This window comes from Muntiacus reevesi, chromosome 16, assembly GCF_963930625.1.
Source record: "Muntiacus reevesi chromosome 16, mMunRee1.1, whole genome shotgun sequence".
Taxonomy (NCBI): domain Eukaryota; kingdom Metazoa; phylum Chordata; class Mammalia; order Artiodactyla; family Cervidae; genus Muntiacus; species Muntiacus reevesi.
This window is the reverse complement of record NC_089264.1, coordinates 27,400,891-27,421,818: the sequence shown is the minus strand read 5'-3', so window position 1 is coordinate 27,421,818 and position 20,928 is coordinate 27,400,891.

The window sequence follows — 20,928 nt, the reverse complement described above, 5'->3', positions numbered from 1 at the left end:
GAAGAGAAGTGAAAAGCAAAGGAGAAAAGGAAAGATAAACCCATTTGAATGCAGAGTTCCAAAGAATAGCAAGGAGAGATAAGGAAACCTTACTCAGTGATCATTGAAAAGAAATAGAGGAAAACAATAGAATGGGAAAGACTAGAGATCTCTTCAAGAAAATTAGAGATACCAAGGGAACATTTCATGCAATGATGGGCACAAAAAAGGACAGAAATGGTATGGACCTAACAGAAGCAGAAGATATTAAGAAGCGATGGCAAGAATACACAGAAGAACTATACAACAAAGATCTTCATGAACCATATAATCACAATGGTATGATCACTCACCTGGAGCCAGACATCCTAGAATGGGAAGTCAGGTGGGCCTTAGAAAGCATCACACGAACAAAGCTAGTGGACGTGATGGAATTCCAGTTGAGCTATTTCAAATCCTCAAAGATGAGGCTATGAAAGTGCTGCACTCAATATGCCAGCAAATTTGGAAAACTCATCAGTGGCCACAGGACTGGAAAAGGTCAGTTTTCATTCCAATCGCAAAGAAAGGAAATGCCAAAGAATGCTCAAACTACCACACAATTGCACTCATCTCACACGCTTGTAAAGTAATGCTCAAAATTCTCCAAGCTGGCTTCAGAGGTATGTGAACCATGAAATTCCAGATGTTCAAGCTGGTTTTAGAAAAGGCAGAGGAACAAGAGATCAAATTGCCAACATCCATTGGATTATTGAAAAAACTGGAGAATTTCAGAAAAACATCTATTTCTGCTTTATTGACTATGCCAAAGCCTTTGACTGTGTGAATCACAGCAAGCTGTGGAAAATTCTTGAAGAGATGGGAATACCAGACCACCTGACTTGCCTCTTGAGAAATCTGTATGCAGGTCAGGAAGCAACAGTTAGAACTGGACATGGAACAACAGGTTGGTTACAAATCAGGAAAGGAGTACACCAAGTCTGTATATTGTCACCATGCTCATTTAACTTATATGCAGAGTACATCATGAGAAATGCTGGGCTGGGTGAAGCACAAGTTGGAATGAAGATTGCTGGGAGAAATATCAGTAACCTCAGATATGCAGATGACACCACTCTGATGGCCAAAAGTGAAGAAGAACTAAAGAGCCTCTTGATGAAAGTGAAAGAGGAGAGTGAAAAAGTTGGCCTAAAAGTCAACATTCAGAAAACGAAGATATAAGGCATCTGGTCCCATCACTTCATGGCAAATAGATGGTGAAACAGTGGAAATAGTGTCAGACTTTATGTTTTTGGGCTCCAAAATCACTACAGATGGTGACTTCAGCCATGAAGTTAAAAGATGCTTACTCCCTGGAAGAAAAGTTATGACTCACTTAGACAGATTATTAACAAGCAGAGACATTACTTTACCAACAAAGGTCCTGCTAGTGAAAGCAATGGTTTTTCCAGTAGTCATGTATGAATGTGAGAATTGGACTATTAAGAAAGCTGAGCACTGAAGAATTGATGCTTTTGAACTGTGATATTGGAGAAGACTCTTGAGTCTCTTGGACTGCAAGAATATCCAACCAGTCCATCCTAAAGGAAATCAGTCCTGAACACTCATTAGAAGAATTGATGCTAAGGCTGAAACTCCAATACTTTGGCCACCTGATGTGAAGAACTGACTCAATTGAAAAGACCCTGACTCTGGGAAGGATTGAAGGTGGGAGGAGAAGGGGACAACAGAGGATGAGATGGTTGGATGGCATCATCAAATCAATGGACATGAGTTTGAGTAAATTCCAGGAGTTGGTGATGGACAAGGAGGCCTGGTGTGCTATAGTCCATGGGGTCACAAAGAGTCAGATATGACTGAGTGACTGGGCTGAAGTGAACTGAACTGAGGGACCCATTTATGGAGAAAAATAAAAAACTTACCTGTTAGTAGTGCCCATCTGATCAACTTGAGTCTGTTCTTATTTAGCAGCAATGGATATATAGTACATCTGTTTCTTTAAACTTTTAAAAAACAATTATATTTTATATGGGTTATAATGCTAGGCTTCCTCTGTGTTATATTTATTGATTCATTGAAAAAGCAAAAGATATGCAAGCAATAATAGTTTTCAAAAAGTTTATATACACTAACATATTTCAACTACTTGCAGTCTTTAGATAGTACCATTTTATAGCTTCATGAGGCTTCATGAGCCACTAGCTTCATGAGGCTATTAAACTTTAAATAAAATTTAAAATTCAGCTTCTCAACCACATAAGCCACATCAGATGGTCATATATGTGACGTATATCAACCGTATCTCAAGCACAAATATAGAACATTTTCATCAATAGGCCTCAAATAATGTATCTGAAAAGAAATTCAGAGTAGATTAAAATAAATAGAAAATTAAAATTTTCATGAAGTTACATTTTTTTCTGGCATCAGTCACTCACTGTATTTTTGACACCATCATCTAAAAATATTTTGCATTTAACACATATATTTCAACTGCTCTTGGTGAACATTCGTAAAATGACTAAAATATGGTTCTCAGATTTGATCATGCAAATGTCCTTTTTCACATGGAAGTGTGGATTGAGGCAGCTAAAATTTTTGGTAGAAGTAGGGAATCTTTTGTTGTATTGCAATTATAAATAGTTTTATTACCAGTCATCATGAATGTGACTGAGTAAATAAGGCAGGATAGAATTTCTTGTTGTAAAATGACAGCTGCTGACAATAATCATTAGACTTTCAATACTTTAAGGTATATACAAAAAAAATCTAAAAATGGTTGAAAGCAGAGCCATCCTAAACTTAGAAAGTCAATTAAAATGTGTTTCAGCACAGAGTTTTATAACATGTTCCTGTTTCTAAGGTCATTTCTATGGAAGAACAAACTAAGTGAGACAGAGTGTGAATGAGGCCCCCACACCAGGATGTGAGGCTAATCTTCTCTGATATTCTTGGAGATTTCTGTAACTTTTCTTTTCCATCGACTTTTTGTCATGTGGAGTGTGTATGCAGGCTTGCATGTACATGTGTTTTAAGATAAGGCAAACCCATATTTTAGGCATAAAAGGGATGGAAGTTTTGAAATGGTATGGAAAGTGTTTCAGCATAGCTGGAGGCTACCTGAAATCTTATGAGGATTCTGATAAAAATATTTCCAGCTCAGTCTGACAGAATTCTGTAGATGGAAATTGCATTAGAACTCTTGAACCAGTGGCTCTGCTTCCTCTGACTGCCCAGTTTGGGGCTATAATGGGCTTAAAGAGAAAGCATTCACCACGTCCAGAGCAGCTTGTTTCACGTTTTTTTTTCATCCTTAATTTTTGAGGCTTCTGATTTCTTGGGGTCCTTTTTCCTTGATAATTCCTTAGGTTGGAATATCTTAATCTCCTTTCCTAACATCTTTGCTGAAAGAAGTCTGGGAGGTGTCTGCTCTGTATGGTTACTGTTGCACTGTGTTCCATTTCCTCTATTATTCCCCATTATTTTCAAGGTAATAAAGTCTGTAGGCTAGCATTTATGATTTTTCCCAATCTTTGTGCAAATTTGTAATTCTCCTTTATTAAGACCCTATTCGGTCAGACTAATCTAATCACTGTTCTGGAACTCTTTGCACCACTGTCCCATTAGAGGGATTCTGTCTGAATGTTCTTAACTCTCAAAATTCTATGTCAGTCTTAAAAATTCCAAAAAACTGCCATGACCTATTATAATCTACCTGACATTCCATTCTAAGTTCTCAGAGACGTTTAAGAAGATTCTAGGTCAGAGTGCCTACCTTCTTAACCAGGTTGGGCTAGGCTTTAGCCGTAGGACTTAGGCAAGTACTTCAACCTCTTCAGGGGCTCAGAATTCATCAACATAATTTCAAATTCTCACTCAAAGGAAAACTGTGAGGAATTAGTAAATCTGTGTAAAACTCAATGATCAGCACATTGTGAATGCTCAATAGATACTATTATGACTGTTTAGTATTTTTATCACAGGCTTCCTGTGACAGCTCTCTTGCCTAAACAACCGGAATGGAAACTACTTGAAAGCAATACTTTTTTTTGGGATATTAGTGAGTTCAGATTTTTTTTCCCTTATAACACTTAGTGGAATAACTAATACTTGAATCACACTCAATTGAGTGTGTTTCAAAATATATTGTATATTTCAAAAACCCTTTTAATTATGGAACTCTAGAACAGTAAGTTAACTATAACTCATTTCCAAATGTCATAAGATTACTTACCAATATAGTAACAAATTAGAGCCTGAAAAGTAATTTTAAAATTCAAAAAATAGTAAAAGTAAAAATCTCTAAAAATTGAGTTCAAGGCTTATTATTACAGTAAGAAAAAGTAGCAATGTTTGTAGATGCTAAAAGCAAGAGAGTTCCAGAAAAACATCTATTTCTGCTTTATTGACTATGCCAAAGCCTTTGACTGTGTGTATCACAATAAACTGTGGAAATTCTTAAAGAGATGGGAATACCAGACCACCTGACCTGCCTCTTGAGAAACCTGTATGCAGGTCAGGAGGCAACAGTTAGAACTGGACATGGAACAACAGACTGTCTCCAAATAGAAAAAGGAGTACGTAAAGGCTGTATATTGTCACCCTGCTTGTTTAACTTATATGCAGAGTACATCATGAGAAACACTAGGCTGGATGAAGCACAAGCTGGAATAAAGATTGCTGGGAGAAATATCAATAATCTCAGATATGCAGATGACACGACCCTTATGGCAGAAAGTGAAGAGGACCTAAAAAGTCTCTTGATGAAAGTGAAAGAGGAGAGTGAAAAGTTGGTTTAAAGCTCAACATTCAGAAAACTAAGATCATGGCATCTGGTCCCATCACTTCATGGGAAATAGATGGGGAAACAGTGGAAACAGTGGCTGACTTTTATTTTTCTGGGCTCCAAAATCACTGCAGATGGTGACTGCAGCCATGAAATTAAAAGACGCTTACTCCTTGGAAGGAAAGTTATGACCAACCTAGACAGCATATTGAAAAGCAGAGACATTACTTTGCCAACAAAGGTCCATCTAGTCAAGGCTATGGTTTTTCCAGTGGTCATGTATGGATGTGAGAGTTGGACTTGAAGAATGCTGACGCCGAAGAATTGATGCTTTTGAACTGTGGTGTTGGAGAAGACTCTTGAGACTCCCTTGGACTGCAAGGAGATCCAACCAGTCCATCCTAAAGGAGCTCAGTCCTGGGTGTTCATTGGAAGGACTGATGCTGAAGCTGAAACTCCAATACTTTGGTCACCTGATGCAAAGAACTGACTCATTTGAAAAGACCCTGATGCTGGGAGGGATTGGGGGCAGGAGGAGAAGGGGATGACAAAGGATGACATGGTTGGATGGCATCACCGACTCAATATGAGTTTGAGTAAACTCCAGGGGTTGGTGGTGGACAGGGAGGCCTGGTGTGCTGCAATTCATGGGGTCACAGAGAGTTGGAGAAGACTGAATGACTGAACTGAACTGAACTGAAAAGAAATACAACATGAAGCAGAAGCAGTGGTATAACTTTGTTAAAGGAGATAGAATTTTAATTATTTACAGACAATATGATTTTCTATTTGGCATCCTCAAAGAATAAATAGAGTTAATAAAAGAGTTCAATAAAGCAGCTGGATATATGATAAATATCTCTAATTCAATAGTTTTCACATGTAACAACAGTAACCAACTCACAAATATAATGGGAGAAAAAGGTTACAAGAGAATAATGCATTTGTTAAGCATCAGAAGCTATTTCAATCTACTGAAATTATAATGCTCTATTTGCCACTCTGAAAAAATAAATTTCTCAAAGTATCATGAGTATATTTTATTCTACTAATATAGAATAATGGTTTCTTTTTTTAAAAAAAAAGGAAGGTAGAGTCACTATTGATTATTCATAGACGTAACAGTTGATTTTGTGACTTCTGCATTGTTCTCATGCTCCGAAGCATGATTCTCCAACAGACTCAGAGTAATCTCATGTATATTCCCCTATATAAATCCATATAGGAGATTTAGTCAATTTTGCTTGGACTAAAAATTCAAAATTTTGCCTAATATCTCTCTGCTACACATTATTCACACATTTTCAAACACTGTTAATTTCTACCACATTGGTAATACTAGTAATGGGGTTCTTTTCTTCACAAAACAAAGTAAGCTTTGTGCTGTTATTTTATGTGTGGCCAGTTCAACCTGCTATACTCTTTCTGTGATACTGAGGCTGGGTCTCTACCAATTTTTCTTCCTGGACTGTCCTAGTCAAGTGGGAAATAGAGGGGCATAGGCTGTAGATTGAGGGTGGAATGGTAATTTCTTCACAGTCCAGCTTCTGTCAGTGGCTGCACCCACCTTGATAGGTCAAGCACCAATTGCATTCCACCTCTTTTGTGTTTAATCAATATGTCTCAGAAAAATTACAAGCTACTTTAGTTCCCGCTCCTTCATTGGCAGGCAGATTCTTTACTGCTAGTGCTACCTGGGAAATCTGTTGGTATTCCAAAGGATATCTGAATTATGAGTGCTATGATTCCTTCCACTTTTAGGAAACCAATATAATACATTTAACTAGTGTTGGAGGAGTTTGTAATTTCCTCGATTTGGTCTCGTCACAGCAAAATTTGAGGCAATGGACAGACCAGTGTTACAGTCCTTGGATGGACCAGTGTTATAGCCCTGTGTAATTTCCTCGGATGGACCAGTATTACAGCCCCGTGTTACAGCTCAGTTTTATTTAGAAAGTAAAGGAAAATACATCCTCGAGGTGTGAGGGTGGGCTGACCCAAAAGAAGAGAAGAAAAGAAAAGCCCTCAGCCCAATTTTAGCTCCTCTTTTTTGATGTTTTTTCTCCTCTCCCTGAGCCTGCCCCATGTAAATTGGGCCAGCCAGGAGGGCTGTTTGTTTTACCTGAGGTCCTCACTCCAGTCCTCAGACCTTCCTTTGTTCTATTTTTGTGGACTTTCTCTTCTTTGTCTTTTAGCCACTGCCATTCTGGGCTCCTTTTTCCTATTCTAGCTACCTAATGCTAATATTCCTAGTAGGTACATAAAGTGTCAAATAAAAGCACCTCAATTAACAACTGGAATATGTAACCAGAAATACATTTTTACCAAAGTTTTAAAACTACATTTGAATTAGTAATAGCAAATAATCACATACATACCATCATTTGTGTATGTCTAAGTAAAGAATATATTTGTGAATCCCCACAGACTTTCAACCTTATTTTTTGAGACCTGACTTTATCTCTGTTTTGTATTTTGTGTTTCACCTTAGAGACCTCATCAGTCTTTCTCCCAGTCATCTGTTATGCTTTCTAATTTACCTCAAACCCTTTTCCTCTCAACTATTTATGTTTCTTTTCTCTCTTCATGGAATTACTGATAATGATTCAAAATAACTTGAAATATTTTATATATCATAGTCCCCCTAGTAGTGCTAGTTGCTCAGTCATGTCTTACTCTTCCTGACCACAAGGACTATAGCCCGCCAGGCTCCTCTGTCTATGGAATTTCCCAGGCACGAACACTGGAATGGGTTGCCATTTCCCCCTGTTTATACACAAAAGCTAGAACTGCTTCTCCATCCATAAAAACACTTTTACTAAAATAAAACTGATTTAAAGATGCTTTGTCTTTGATTAAGATAGATAATAAGAGTTTGCATAATTCAAAATAGCAGACAACTTCCCAAAATATTCATATTTTAGCCTGTGGGTGAATTTCTATTTATCTTAAGATGTGAATGCTCTCTGTTGTTCTGCTAATAATAATCTTTCAAAAATAAAAAGAGTAAAAACAATATTATGAAAAAAAAACAATTCAGAAGGAACTGGAAGGTTACCTCTATCTTGCTTAACTCAATTCTGTTTTTTCACTCCATAATGCAGACAGAAAAATGATATTGTATTCCTAATCTGGAAGACGCACTTTAGCATTTGCATTTTCCCTGCATTTCTTCTGGGAGTAGAGAATTTACTGGAGGACAAGGCAAAATGGGAGAAGATAAAATAGCAATCTCTTTAATCCTTCCCATTTCGTGCCTTTTTGGATGGAGAGCCTCTTTTACCATAGAGTAACATGAATCTTTAATGAAAGCAAATGTTTTTTCCTTGAGAGTTTAAGATTTTGCTTGGAATTATGCATTTAAAATGGATTATCTGTTTATATGTAATTGAGAAATATCTGGAAATTCAATCATGTTTCATTTCAGAGTGATCAAAGCCAATTGGGGTAAATACATAATAACAAAGAACAGTTTTGATAGTGATTTATAGGATTGTCTTTACCACTGAAATGTTAAAGCATAATATGACTTTTGGAGGTCTCTAGTATTAGTTTTTATCTGTGTTTCAAGATTATGGGTGTTCCCAAATGAATAGTCTATTGTTTAGCTACACAAAGGGGACCATCCTATTTGACCCCTGAGGTGATCACTCAGAGCCTCAAATGGGAGAGTTCATTACCTGAAGCTTGGCATGAATAATAATGAATGCCATTAGTCATCATAAAATTTTCCAACAGCTTTCAAATTTGTAACCACAGTATTTGATTCAGTGACCTCCTGTGACAGTCAACCCCACAAGCTGTGTACTGTGTAATGAAAAATAATTTTTTTTTCATTTATTCTATATGAATATACTGCTAATTTTACATGCATTAGAGGACAATATACACATAAGTTAGAACTGTCGAGATACTTTCTGGATATATAATCATGATGAAATAGAAAACAGAATCATTGTATCTTGAAACATTTTTCAATAGGAAGATTATTTTTAATACCTATGGGTCAGGGTCAGGTTTCCTTTGCTTTCCAAATAGACCTTACATTAACATTATATTTATGTTGCACTAAGACTCCATTATATGATTACAATTTGATATAAATTTATAAGGGTTATCACTTTTACAAAATATGAGCAAAATTTTTGCAACCATGCTAGTGTGGAACCAAGACATGATGGCTTGAACTGTTTTTGGCAAATACTGTCTTTTCTTGTCCTACTGTAGAGTGTCCTTCCCTGATCCACTAGTGTTAGGCTTGGCCTTATGTCTTGCTTTGGCCGATGGGATGATTGACAGAGATAACATAAGCATCATCCTTACATCTGCTTGTCCAGTGTCACTTGGGTTTTGCACTCTGGTGACCTGCCATGAGAAGAGCAGGTCCCAGGGAGCCACTGCCCTCCATTTGAGTCCCAAAGAAGCACATGTGAAATCGAGCTGATTAAACTGCAGTTGAGCCAAAATGAACCAACTTTCCGGAGAAGGCAATGGCACCCCACTCCAGTACTCTTGCCTGGAAAATCCCATGGACGGAGGAGCCTGGTAGGCTGCTGTCCATGGGGTTGCACAGAGGCGGGCATGACTGAGTGACTTAGCAGCAGCAGCAGCAGCAGAACCAACTTTCAACCTGAACTGAAGTTACCCAGTCTACCCTGGCTAGAAGAGTTCAAGTGCTATCAAAGATTCAGATCCCTAAAAATGAGAAAAAGTGGAATAAGTGCTTGTCGTTTAAGTCTCACTGAGTTTTTGGGATACAGCATTACTGAAGCAAAAAACTGACCAATAAACCATGGAAAACTGAGTTTTTTAGGTTTAACAGAGATTCTGAAGTTATTCTAAATTTACTTTCCAGCTCTGTCTTAGAAGGGAAACATAATTAGGAACCGGGCATTTCCAGTTTTAGCTGATTATTCAGGGTGAATTCCAACCTTTTTTTTTTTTTTTTTTTCTGGAAATAGCAGATTGAAAATGATACAGTTGTTGCATAAATTGTACTTTAAAATATGTGATATTTATGAAAGAGGAAGTGAGATAAATAGGATCAGTAAAATAATGTTTATCTACCTACTGTTAGACATTTTTGACGGTCTAGATTTTTTTTCCAAATTAAACCTCTGTGGATTTTTTTAAAAATTTCCGATTATCTGATTGAGTAATATTTGTTGTTGTTGTTGTTTAGCCGTTAAGTTGTATCTGACTCTTTTGCAACACCATGAACTGTAGCCCACCAAGCTCCTCAGTGTAAGATTTCCCAGGCAGGAATACTGGAGTAGGTTGCCATTTCCTTCGCTAGGGGATCTTCCTGACCCAGGGATCAAACCTGTGACTTCTGCATTGTCAGGCAGACTCTTTACCACTGAGCTACAAGGGAAGTCCTTGGAGTACTATATTATTTCCCAAGTTCATTGCAGTTAAAAAAAAAAAATCACTGACTATTCTCTCCCTACTTAGGTAAACTGTACAGGACTATGCTAAATTTATCTTTCATAAAGAAGTATACACATATCCATAAGTTTTCCCCTCTATGTTCTTTTTTTAATCATATAAGCAGTATTTATTATGAAAGGGTAGAGAAATAGAAGTGTGGAGAGGAGCTCATGATACTAGCAATGACGATTATAACTAGATCACGTAGTACTGACAGTTTATAAGGTACTGTGAATGAAGTTCGTTCAAATTTTACAGAAATTTGTGAGAATATTAGATTAGGTGATAGATCACTGTCTTAATCCCTGCCCCAGCACCCCCCCCCCCCCCCCCAGTAGAACAAGGCTCAGGAAATTTAAGTGAAGTTTTTAAACAATAGATTGTTTTCTTGAACTTGGGTCTTCTGACTCTCTTACATTCAATTATAAAAAACCACTATTACTAGTAAATATGAACACACTTTTCCTGACATATAATTCCCACTGTCTAGGAGTTAAGCAAGGTCCTATTCAAATCTGGTTCACTGCAAAAGTTTCACACATACTTCATGTGCTCTTAAATTAAAATATCTTCCCATATCCATCTCTATAAATTCCATTCCCCTTCCAAATTATTCCTGGAAATGGGGCAGTCATCTTGTCCCTTGCTTATTTCTTGTTTTATAATGTTCAATCCAGCACCCAGTCCTAGAGTTTCTACACTCCAGGTAGCTGTTGGATTTAACAATTTCTCTGACTTTATCCTGCCTGTGATGTGTTCTAAAACACCAACATGTTTCATGCAAAACCAATTCAACGCCTTTGTTTCTGGCATGAGGCTCTCATCACCATGTCTTCTCAGAGGACAGTGGAGAGTTTTCTTTCCTCTGACCTCTGTCTCTTCAGCCTGTACCTCCAACCTAGGAACATGGATCTAGAAATTAAAGAACTTGTTAATATTTTGCTGTGTGGTCACTAAGGGTGCTATATTTTCTTTAGTTATTTCTGTGGATAACCCCTGACTGAACTCATTTAAATATTTTCCTTATTTTTGACATTTAAAAAATAAAAAAGATGAGAATGTGAGAAGGCAAACACAAGAGAAAAAAAACAAGACAAGGCAGAGATTTGAAAGTCCTTGATTTATCTAAATATCCTCCTAAAACAGCTGGAAAAGTCATTATTGGTGTTCTTCTCTGATGTTCAAGTGTGAGTTTTCTGAGGAGAAAATTTCTTAAATCCTGTAATTTATAAATGCCTATTATACTGGGTGGTGAAAGTTGGAGATTAAGTAGCCCTATCGTCTCTCTACGTCCTTTCTCAGAAGGCCCTGGGAGTGGAGGGGGATTGGTCTAGATTCTATACCTAGAGATGAATGCTATTAACATTATGGTTTTCTGTATATACTTCCAGATTTTTCTGTTTATGAACACATAGGTGTTTTTTTTTTTTTTCAAAATACAAATTGTCCCAGTACTTCTGAAAAATGAGAACAACAAAGATATTTTTAAATGTTTTCATGTATCAGCAAAGGAAAAAAAAAAAAACCACCCTGAGATGAGCAGAGTCTCTGTGATCCAGAGACAGAAATAGACAGGTGGCTTTCTGGAGTTCACCTCCGAAGGGAGAAGGGACTCCAATAGCCCAAGTGAAGGCCCATGTGGGTTAGCGTCCGGTAAGAGGGTAAAGGGGGCATCCCCAGTGGTGCAGATGGCAAGAAATCTGCCTATAGTGCCGGAGACCCAGCTTCGATTCTTTGGTCAGGAATATCCCCTGGAGAAGGGAATGACTACCCACTCCAGTATTCTTGCCTGGAGAATTTCACGGACAGAGGAGCCTAGAGGGCTACCGTAGATCTATGGCAGGACTTCTCAAGGTGTACTAGAAGCTGAAATGAACTGGAGTCATTATCCAGAGCTGTGGACTTTGAAGAGCTCCTTGGTTGGAGAGAAATTTGAGAGTGGAAAAATCTGTTCAACAAAGAGCCAGCTAAATTGTGGGACCAGCTGTGGGTTGTAAAGGCTAAATTGGCAAACAAATGTTATTTAGAACTGGAATACCCAACATCTTAAACTGAAGCAACTACAAAATATCCAGACTTGGGATGGGACAGAGAGAAAGGAAAATAAATTTCAAATTAAGCAGAAAACAAATTTCCACTAAAATAAATTTACAAATGAATATTTGAAATAGGTGTAGAAAAAAATTACAAACCCCCAAATGACTTACAAACTCTCTAAATGAGTAAGGGGACTTTTGAAGCAATGGGAAAAAAAATAATGTAGCTGTGGTTTAAGTTCCTCAGGAGGTTATGAAATAAAACCTTTGATTGATAAAGCACAAGTTGAAATAAAAATTAAGCAATTAAGCATAAATGTGTATATATATGTGTGTGTGTGTGTATATATACATATCTTTAACATGTTATAAAGAATATTAAGCAAACTGAAAGGATACTTACTAACAACAAATAGATCAGAAAATGTAGAAGATTCTATGAAGGCTCACTCAATTTGAAGGATACCATTAATATTCTTGATCTCAACATTCTTGAGGTAGCTCTGGGAATAATCTTTTTATTGTGCAAAATACACAAAACATGAAAAATATCATTTTAACCATTTTTAAATATACACTTCAGTGACATTAAGTGTATTCACATTGGTCTCCAACCATCATTATCTGCAAAACTTTTTCTTCTTCCCAAACTGAAGTTCTGTACTCATTACACATAGCCCCTTCTTTTCCTCCCTCAAGTCCTAGAAGCCATCATTCTATTTTCTGTCTCTATGAATTTGTCCATTCTATGTACCTAACATAAGTGGAATTATGCATTATTTGTCCTTTAGTGCCTGGTTTAATTCTTAGTATAATGTATTCAAGGTTCATCCATGCTGCAACATGATTCAAAGCTTCCTTCCTTTTCAAGGTTGAAAAATATTCCACTGTATGTATATGTTACATTTTGCTTATCTATTCATACATCTTGGTAGACATTTGGATTGTTTCTATTTTTTTGACCATTGTGAACAATGTAACTATGAACATCAGTATACAAAGATCCTGTTTGAGTCCTTGCTTTCATTTTCTTTTTTTTTTTTTTTTTGAGCATATATCCAGAAATGGAACTGCTGGATCATATTTGATTCTATGTTTAAGTTTTTGGAGAACTGCCATACTGTTTTCCACAGTGGCTATACCATTTTACATTGCCGCGAGCAGTGCACAAGGGTTCTGATATCGCCACATCCCTATCAACACTTCCTTTTTTCCTGGATGTCAGATCCTAATAGGTGTGAGGTGCTGTCTTGTGATTTTGATTCCTATTTCCTGAGACATTAACAATGTTGAACATCTTTTTGTGTGTTTGTTGGGGATCTGTGTATCTTCTTTGGAGAAATGTCTATTCAAGTGCTTTGCCGTTTAAATTTGGATTCCTTTTTCTTTTTTTTTTTTAAATGGGGAAAATACTTTAAAAATTTAATCAGATAGTGTTGCTCGCTGATTGAAATTTCTGTATGGTTCCCTACAGAAGTAGAATAAAAGCATTGTATTGACTGGTAGGGTGCTGCTGCATGATCTGGCTTTGCTAGTTTCGAAATCTCCTTTCACATTCTGTATTCCCTGCCCAATCCTTCCTTCTGAGCCCCCAAAATATCAAGCTCCTGTCACCTAAGACATCTATAGCTGTTGCCTCTTAAGTTTAAGGGTCTTCAGTCAACCTTGAAATGACTGATTTCTTCTTATGCTTTAGACCTCAGTTTAAATGCCATACTATTTGGAGAGGTCATCCACAAATACTCAATCTAAAGTAGGAAACCCACATGAATATTTATTCTTTCTTTTTCCTTAAGAGAACTCACCAATATCTTAACATACACTCATTTGCTAATTTATAACCCTTGTCTCCTCTTCTGGGCCACATACTAAGTGCTGGGTTGTAGCAAGATAATATTGAGGATCTAGAGTAGTATTTGGCATCTTGTAGGCATAAATTAAATATCTCTGATTCCATGAATCAGTATGAAGAGGTATGACTCTATGCTGTGGGCAGGAAGACGTGGGTGACAGGATCTGAAGGGTCTTTTAATAGGCATATAGGAGACACTGAAGTCACTGTATGTATTGTAAGAGGTCTGATCTGTTTCCAAATAATCCACACAGGTCATGACTATACTCCTTTGCACATTGTAACAAGCCTCAAAAAGCCCCAAATCAGATTTTTGGTAGCCAATAGGGAAATAGACATTCCTCATATTTCACAGACTTCATTCAAAGGACTATACCTTTCTTCCACCTTGAAGCCTGTTTTATATATATATAATATATTTTTGCAGTATGGTTGCTTTAAAATGTTGTGTTAGGTTCTACTGTACATCAAAGTGAATCAGCTATGTTGTTGTTCGTTGTTCAGTCAATAAGCCCTGTCCAAATCTTTGCAACCCCATGAACTGCACCACACCAGGCTTCCTTGTCCTTCACTATTTCCCAGAGTTTATTCAAACTCATGTCCATTGAGTTGGTGATGCTATCCAACCATCTCATCCTCTGTCATGCTCTTCTCCTTTTGTTTTCCATCTTTCCCAGCATCAGGGACTTTCCCAATGAGTTGTCTCTTCCCATCAGGAGGCCAAAGTTTTGGAGTTTCAGCTTCAGCATCAGTCCTTCAAATGAATATTCAGGGTTGATTTCCTTTAGGATTGACTTGTTTGATCCCCTTGCTGGCCAAAAAACTCTCCAGAACCACAGTTCGAAAGCATCAATTCTTCAGTGCTCAGCCATCTTCATGGTCCAATTCTCATATCCATACTTGACTACTGGGAAAACCATAGCTTTGACTGTATGGACCTTTGTTGGCAAAATGATGTCTCTACTTTTTAATATGCTGCCTAGCTTTGTCATAGCTTTGCTTCCAAGGAGCAAACTTTTAATTCCATGGCTACAGTCACCATCTGCAATGATTTTGGAATCCAAGAAAATAAAATCTGCCTCTGTTTCCAATTTTCCCCCATCTATTTGCCATGAAGTGATGGGAACAAATGCCATGATCTTAGTGTTTTGACTGCTGGGTATTAAGCCAGCTTTTTCACTATCCCCTTTCACCCTCACCAGCAGACACTTTACTTCCTCTTTGCTTTCTGCAATAGGGTGGTGTCATTTGTATATCTGAGGCTGTTAATATTTTTCCTGGCAATCTTGATTCCAACTTATGCTTCATCCAGCCCAGCATTTTGCATGATGTACTCTGGGTATAAGTTAAATAAACAGAGTGACAATATACAGCCTTAATGTACTCCTTTCCCAGTTTTGAACCAGTCTGTTGTTCCATGCCTGGTTCTAAATGTTGCTTCTTGCACAGTATACAAGTTTCTTAGGATGCAGGTAAGGTGGTCTGGTATTCCCATCTCTTTAAAAATTTTCCACAGTTTGTTGTGATCCACACAGTCAAAAGCTTTAGCATGGTCAATGAAGCAGAAATAGATGTTTTTCTGGAATTCTCTTGCTTTCTTTATGATCCAACAGATCTTGGCAATTTGATCTCTGGTTCCTCTGTCTTTTCTAAATCCAGCCTTACATCTGAAAGTTCTTGGTTCACAAACTGTTGAAGCCTCACTTGAAGGATTTTGAGCATTACCTTGCTAGCATGTGAAATGAGTGAAATTGTACTGTTATTTGAACATTCTTTGGCATTGCCTTTCTTTGGGATTGGAATGAAAACTGACCTTTTCCAGACTTGTGGTCCTTGCTGAGTTTCCCAAGTTTTCTGGTATAGTGAGTATAGCCTTTAACAGTGTCATCTTTTGGGATTTGACATAGCTCAGTTGGAATTCCATCATCTCCACTAACTTTGTTCGTAGTTATCTTCCTAAGGCCCACTTGACTTCAGACTCTAGGATGTCTGACTTTCGGTGAGTGATTGCACCATTGTGGTTTTCCAGGTCATTAAAGTAGGGTCCACTGGAGAAGGAAATGGCAAACCACTTCAGTATTCTTGTCTCAGAAAATCCATGGGTAGAATTAATTAAACACATACATTTATCCCCTCCTTTTGAATTTCCTTCCCATTTAGATCACCACCGAACACTGAATAGAGTTCCCTGTGTTATACATTAGATTCTCATTAGTTGTCTATTTTATACATAGTATCAATAGTGTATATATGTCAATTCCAATCTCCTACCCAAGTTATTCTAATGGAGAAACTGGGAATAAAAGGGACAAAGGAGCTACTGAGCAGATAGATGGCGGCCCTCAGAAAACTATCTTACCTGGAGCCATGCTTTTATATGAATGACAGGAACTACAGTTTGAACACTTTCTGCATCTCCCAAATTCACCATTGTTTATTACACATAATATTACTGTTGTTGTTGTTCAGTTGCTAATTGTGTCTGACTCTTTGTGATCCCATGGACTGAAGCATGCCAGGCTCCTCCATCCTCTACTATCGTTTGGGTTTCTTGGAGTTTGCTCAAAGAATATTATACCACAATGTATTCAGGAGGATGCTTCTCAAAATCTTCAATTCTATCTAGAAGTGTAATTATTTTCTTATTCTATAGACCACCTCACTAGGTTCTAAAACTGTGCTATAAGTAGTGTTGCTTCTGACTACAGCATTTTTTTTTTCATTTTTGAAAGAGAAAATAATAGTCTCCTTTATTTATTTTCACATATGATGAATTAAATGATTGCAAGGTAATTTTCTAGAGTTAAAAAAGATGTAAACCATGGCATGATAACAGTAAATTTCCCTAGAAACAAGCTTTATCATACAAGAGCTTAAAGAAACTTTTTAAAACTCTCAATTAGAACAAGATGTGCCTATCTTAAGGCACTTAAGGCACTGTCTTAATGACATAGAATTAAGTACCCAACAAGAGTAGTAGGGACAGATCTTAGTAGACTTGACTTTATCTTTATGAGGTTAAAGTTCTTTTGATGTAGACAGAAGTTCCTTTTTGTCAGTTACTTACAACTCCCAGCAAAGTAGTTCTGGTTTAGTGTTTTAAATCTCGTCATTGCTCTTCCTAGAAATGTCTAATGGAATGATCCCATAGTTTGCTTTTGAAAACATTGCCACTGGCAGAGTTAATTATGCTAGATTTCATATTACTGTTTGTTATCTCTTTAGATTGGGTTAAAAGTGATTCAAGAAAAAGAGTAATGACTACATTGGCTAATCAAAGCTTCCCAGACAGAAGTAGAAATGTAATAATGGCTGTTTCTGCTTTCCATGCCATCCTTTCTCATTCCTTCCCACTTTTGTGCCCTTTCACTTACCTCCACAGCTAGTTTGAAATGACCACTCTCTCCACTTTCTTAGTTTAATCCATTCCTCTGGTCTTCTTGTAAATGGCATTATTCTCAGAAAACATTTCGTGATTCCCACCCTGTGACATTCTCTCCTTCCACTGAATGCCCTTGGACAGACCCTAGTTATTTCACAATATTGCCATTTGATTGATAAAGCATTTGTCTTTTGTTCTCAAGTACCTCACATCTCATCTCTTATACCACATAATATACTTTAAAATATACTTTAAAAACTGAAGTGTAGTTGATTTACAATGTTGTATTAGTTTTGGTTGTACGGCAAAGTGATTCAGATAAGTATGTATATACACGATATATAACAGATTGAACATATATTCTTTTTCAGACTTTTTTCCATTATAGGTTATTGTAAGATATTAAGTATAGTCCCCTGTGCTATACAGGGGGGCCTTGTTGTTTGTTTATTTTATATAATGTATATAAATTCATCCAAAACCCCTATTCCTAACCTCCCCTTTTCCCTTTGGTAACAATAGTTGTTTTTTTTTTCTTCTGTGTCTGAGAGTCTGTTTTATAAATAAGTTCATTTGAATATTTTGTTTAGACTCCACTATAAGAGATATCAAGATTTTTGTCTTTCTCTGTCTGACTTACTTCACTTAATATGATAATCTCTAGTTCCATCCATGTTGTGCAAATGGCATTATTTCGTTCTTTTTTATGGCTGAGTTATATACCATTGTGCATATATAGCATAAAATTGACTGTTGTCCAGTACTTAATAGTTGCCATAAAATAAATACTTTATAGAGATGACTATGATTCATTTATACTTTACAATAAGAAAACAATATGGATGATTAAGAGAGGGGCTCTTATTGACCTTATCTACTTTTCACCTCTATAAGGAAAAGTTTCCCTTACTTCTACCACATTTTCTAATGGTGACTTCTTAATGCAGGTGCAAAACTCTATAGTATACAGTTGGCCTTTTATATCTGTGAGTTCTGAATTCACAAACACCCACTGATCAAAAATAATCAGAAAAAAATATAGACATTTCTCAAAATCAAAACTTGAATTTGCTCTGTCCTGGCAAGTTTTAATATAACATTCACATGGTATTTACAATTATTTACATGACATTTGCACTGTATTAAATATCACAAGTAATCAGTTCAGTCACTCAGTTGTGTCTGACTCTTTGCGACCTCATGGACTGCAGCATGCCAGACCTCCCTGTCCATCACCAACTCCCAGAGTTTACTCAAACTCATGTCCATTGAGTCAGTGATGCCATCCAATGATCTCATCCTCTGTCATCCCCTTCTCCTCCAACCTTCAATCCTTCCCAGCATCAGGGTTTCTTAAATGAGGATCTCTTCACATCAGGTGGCCAACGTATTGGAGTTTCAGCTTCAGCATCAGTCCTTGCAATGAACACTCAGGACTGATCTCCTTTAGGATGAACTGGTTGGATCTTGCAGTCCAAGGGACTCTCAAGAGTCTTCTCCAACACCACAGTTCAAAAGCATCAATTCTTCGGCGCTCAGTTTTCTTTATTAAAGATGACAAAGTTACAGGAGGATGTTTGTAGGTTACATACAAACACCATGCTAGTTTTTATAAGGGACTGAAGTAGTCTCTGATTTTTTTTGACTCCTGCAATCATAGATTCAATTCCCCATGATAGAGAGGGATGACTGTATCTATAAGAAATTGAAATACAAAATTTCTGTCAAAAGAAACAATCCTGGGGAGGATAGAATACAACCGTGAGTTGAACAATAGCATTGATTTCTCCTCATGGCAGCTGCCTTTAAGTAGACGCTTATAGTAAGTAATCTGACGGTTATTTATATATTCATAATGGGCTAAAAATAGCCTTGCATTTTGCATCTTTCATCTGTGTCAGAAGGGGGTCACATAGACTTTCAAAATCTTTCTTCAGAAAATCAATTTTGAGAAAGGATTATTCTAATGTGCCATTTTTTACAGTGTATTTGTTCCACATTCTTAACAAATAGGGATGTAAAATATCCATCAGTGACCACAAAGTCTGTTCCACCCTGAAGATTAATGCCGCTCTTGAAAAGTTTGTACAGTGACTGGAGGATAATATTCTAAACAATAAGAAAAGGCTTTCTAGCTTTGTAATCAAATTGCAAAACTACACACCCTGCCCCGCCACCGCCCCCCCCCCCCCCGCCCCCTTCCCCTTCTTTTCCACACCCATAGAGGCCTCTTTGGGGTTGTTTAGAAAGAAGTGAAAGTGAAAGTCTCTCCGTCACGTCTGACTCTTTGCTGCCTCATGGACTATACAGTCCATGAAATTCTCCAGGCCAGAATACTGGAGGGGGTTGCTATTCCCTTCTCCAGGGGATCTTCCCAACCCAGGAATCAAACCCAGGTCTCCCACATTGCAGCCGGATTCTTTATCAATTGAGCCATCGGGGAAGTCCTGGCGCTGTTTAATCTGTCTGATAATAGTTGTTCTGCCAGGGGGCAGATGCTGAAAGGGAGATCAGCCAGTAGAAGGTAACTGAGGAGTCTCTTAGCTGAGCACCTGTCAGGGAAGTGGAGGAAGCTGACCTGGCCGATGGAGATGTTGTACTGAAGGCCGCACAGCGAAGGCCCCTGAGCCAGGCCAGCAGTCGCCGTGGAGCACGGGTTCTCTGCAGAGGTGTCACAGTTTGGTGCAGAGGTCCCGGCTTTACTTGTCTGTGGAATCAGGCTTGGGTCTGTCCCTGGAAAGGAGGCATAAACTTGGGCAAAAGGACTCTCTTTAGACAAAGGCTGAGAGCTGTTAGATGTCAACAGTCCCAGTAGCTGGAACTGAGTGCTTTAGTACTGAGGGTGGGGAGTTATGTGATACACTGTAGACCCACAAAAATTGTCTTATAAAAGAAAAAGAATGATAAAATAAGAATATGTTAATAATAAGTAGTAACATCGACAGAGGAGCCTGCAAGCTACAGTCCATGGGGTCACAAAAGAGTAGGACAAAAAGTAGAGACTAAACAAGAAGCAAGAGCAACAACTTACAATATTTATATAATTGTCCATGAGCTTATTTTATATTTTCTTCCAATTGTGAGAAATTCTTTTTAGAAAGAACTCCTGAAATCATAAGAGATAAATTAACCTTATTTGCCTTATGTACTAAAAGAGTACAAACAGAGAATCATAGTAACTAGTATTTCTAAATTCATGAATCTGAATCAAAATAACATATGATAACAATAGGACCCACATCTAATCTTTCGGTTTTCATCAGTGTTCTAAATGTTCACATTATTGTTGATCTTGAAATTTAGAACTAATATTTTCTTTTTTTTATGGAGATATAATACTTAGAAATACAGAATGAAGCAGGGCAAAGGCCAATAGAGTTTTACCAAGAGAACGTGCTGGTCATAGCAAACACCCTCTTCCAACAACGCAAGAGAAGGCTACATACACATGGACATCACCAGA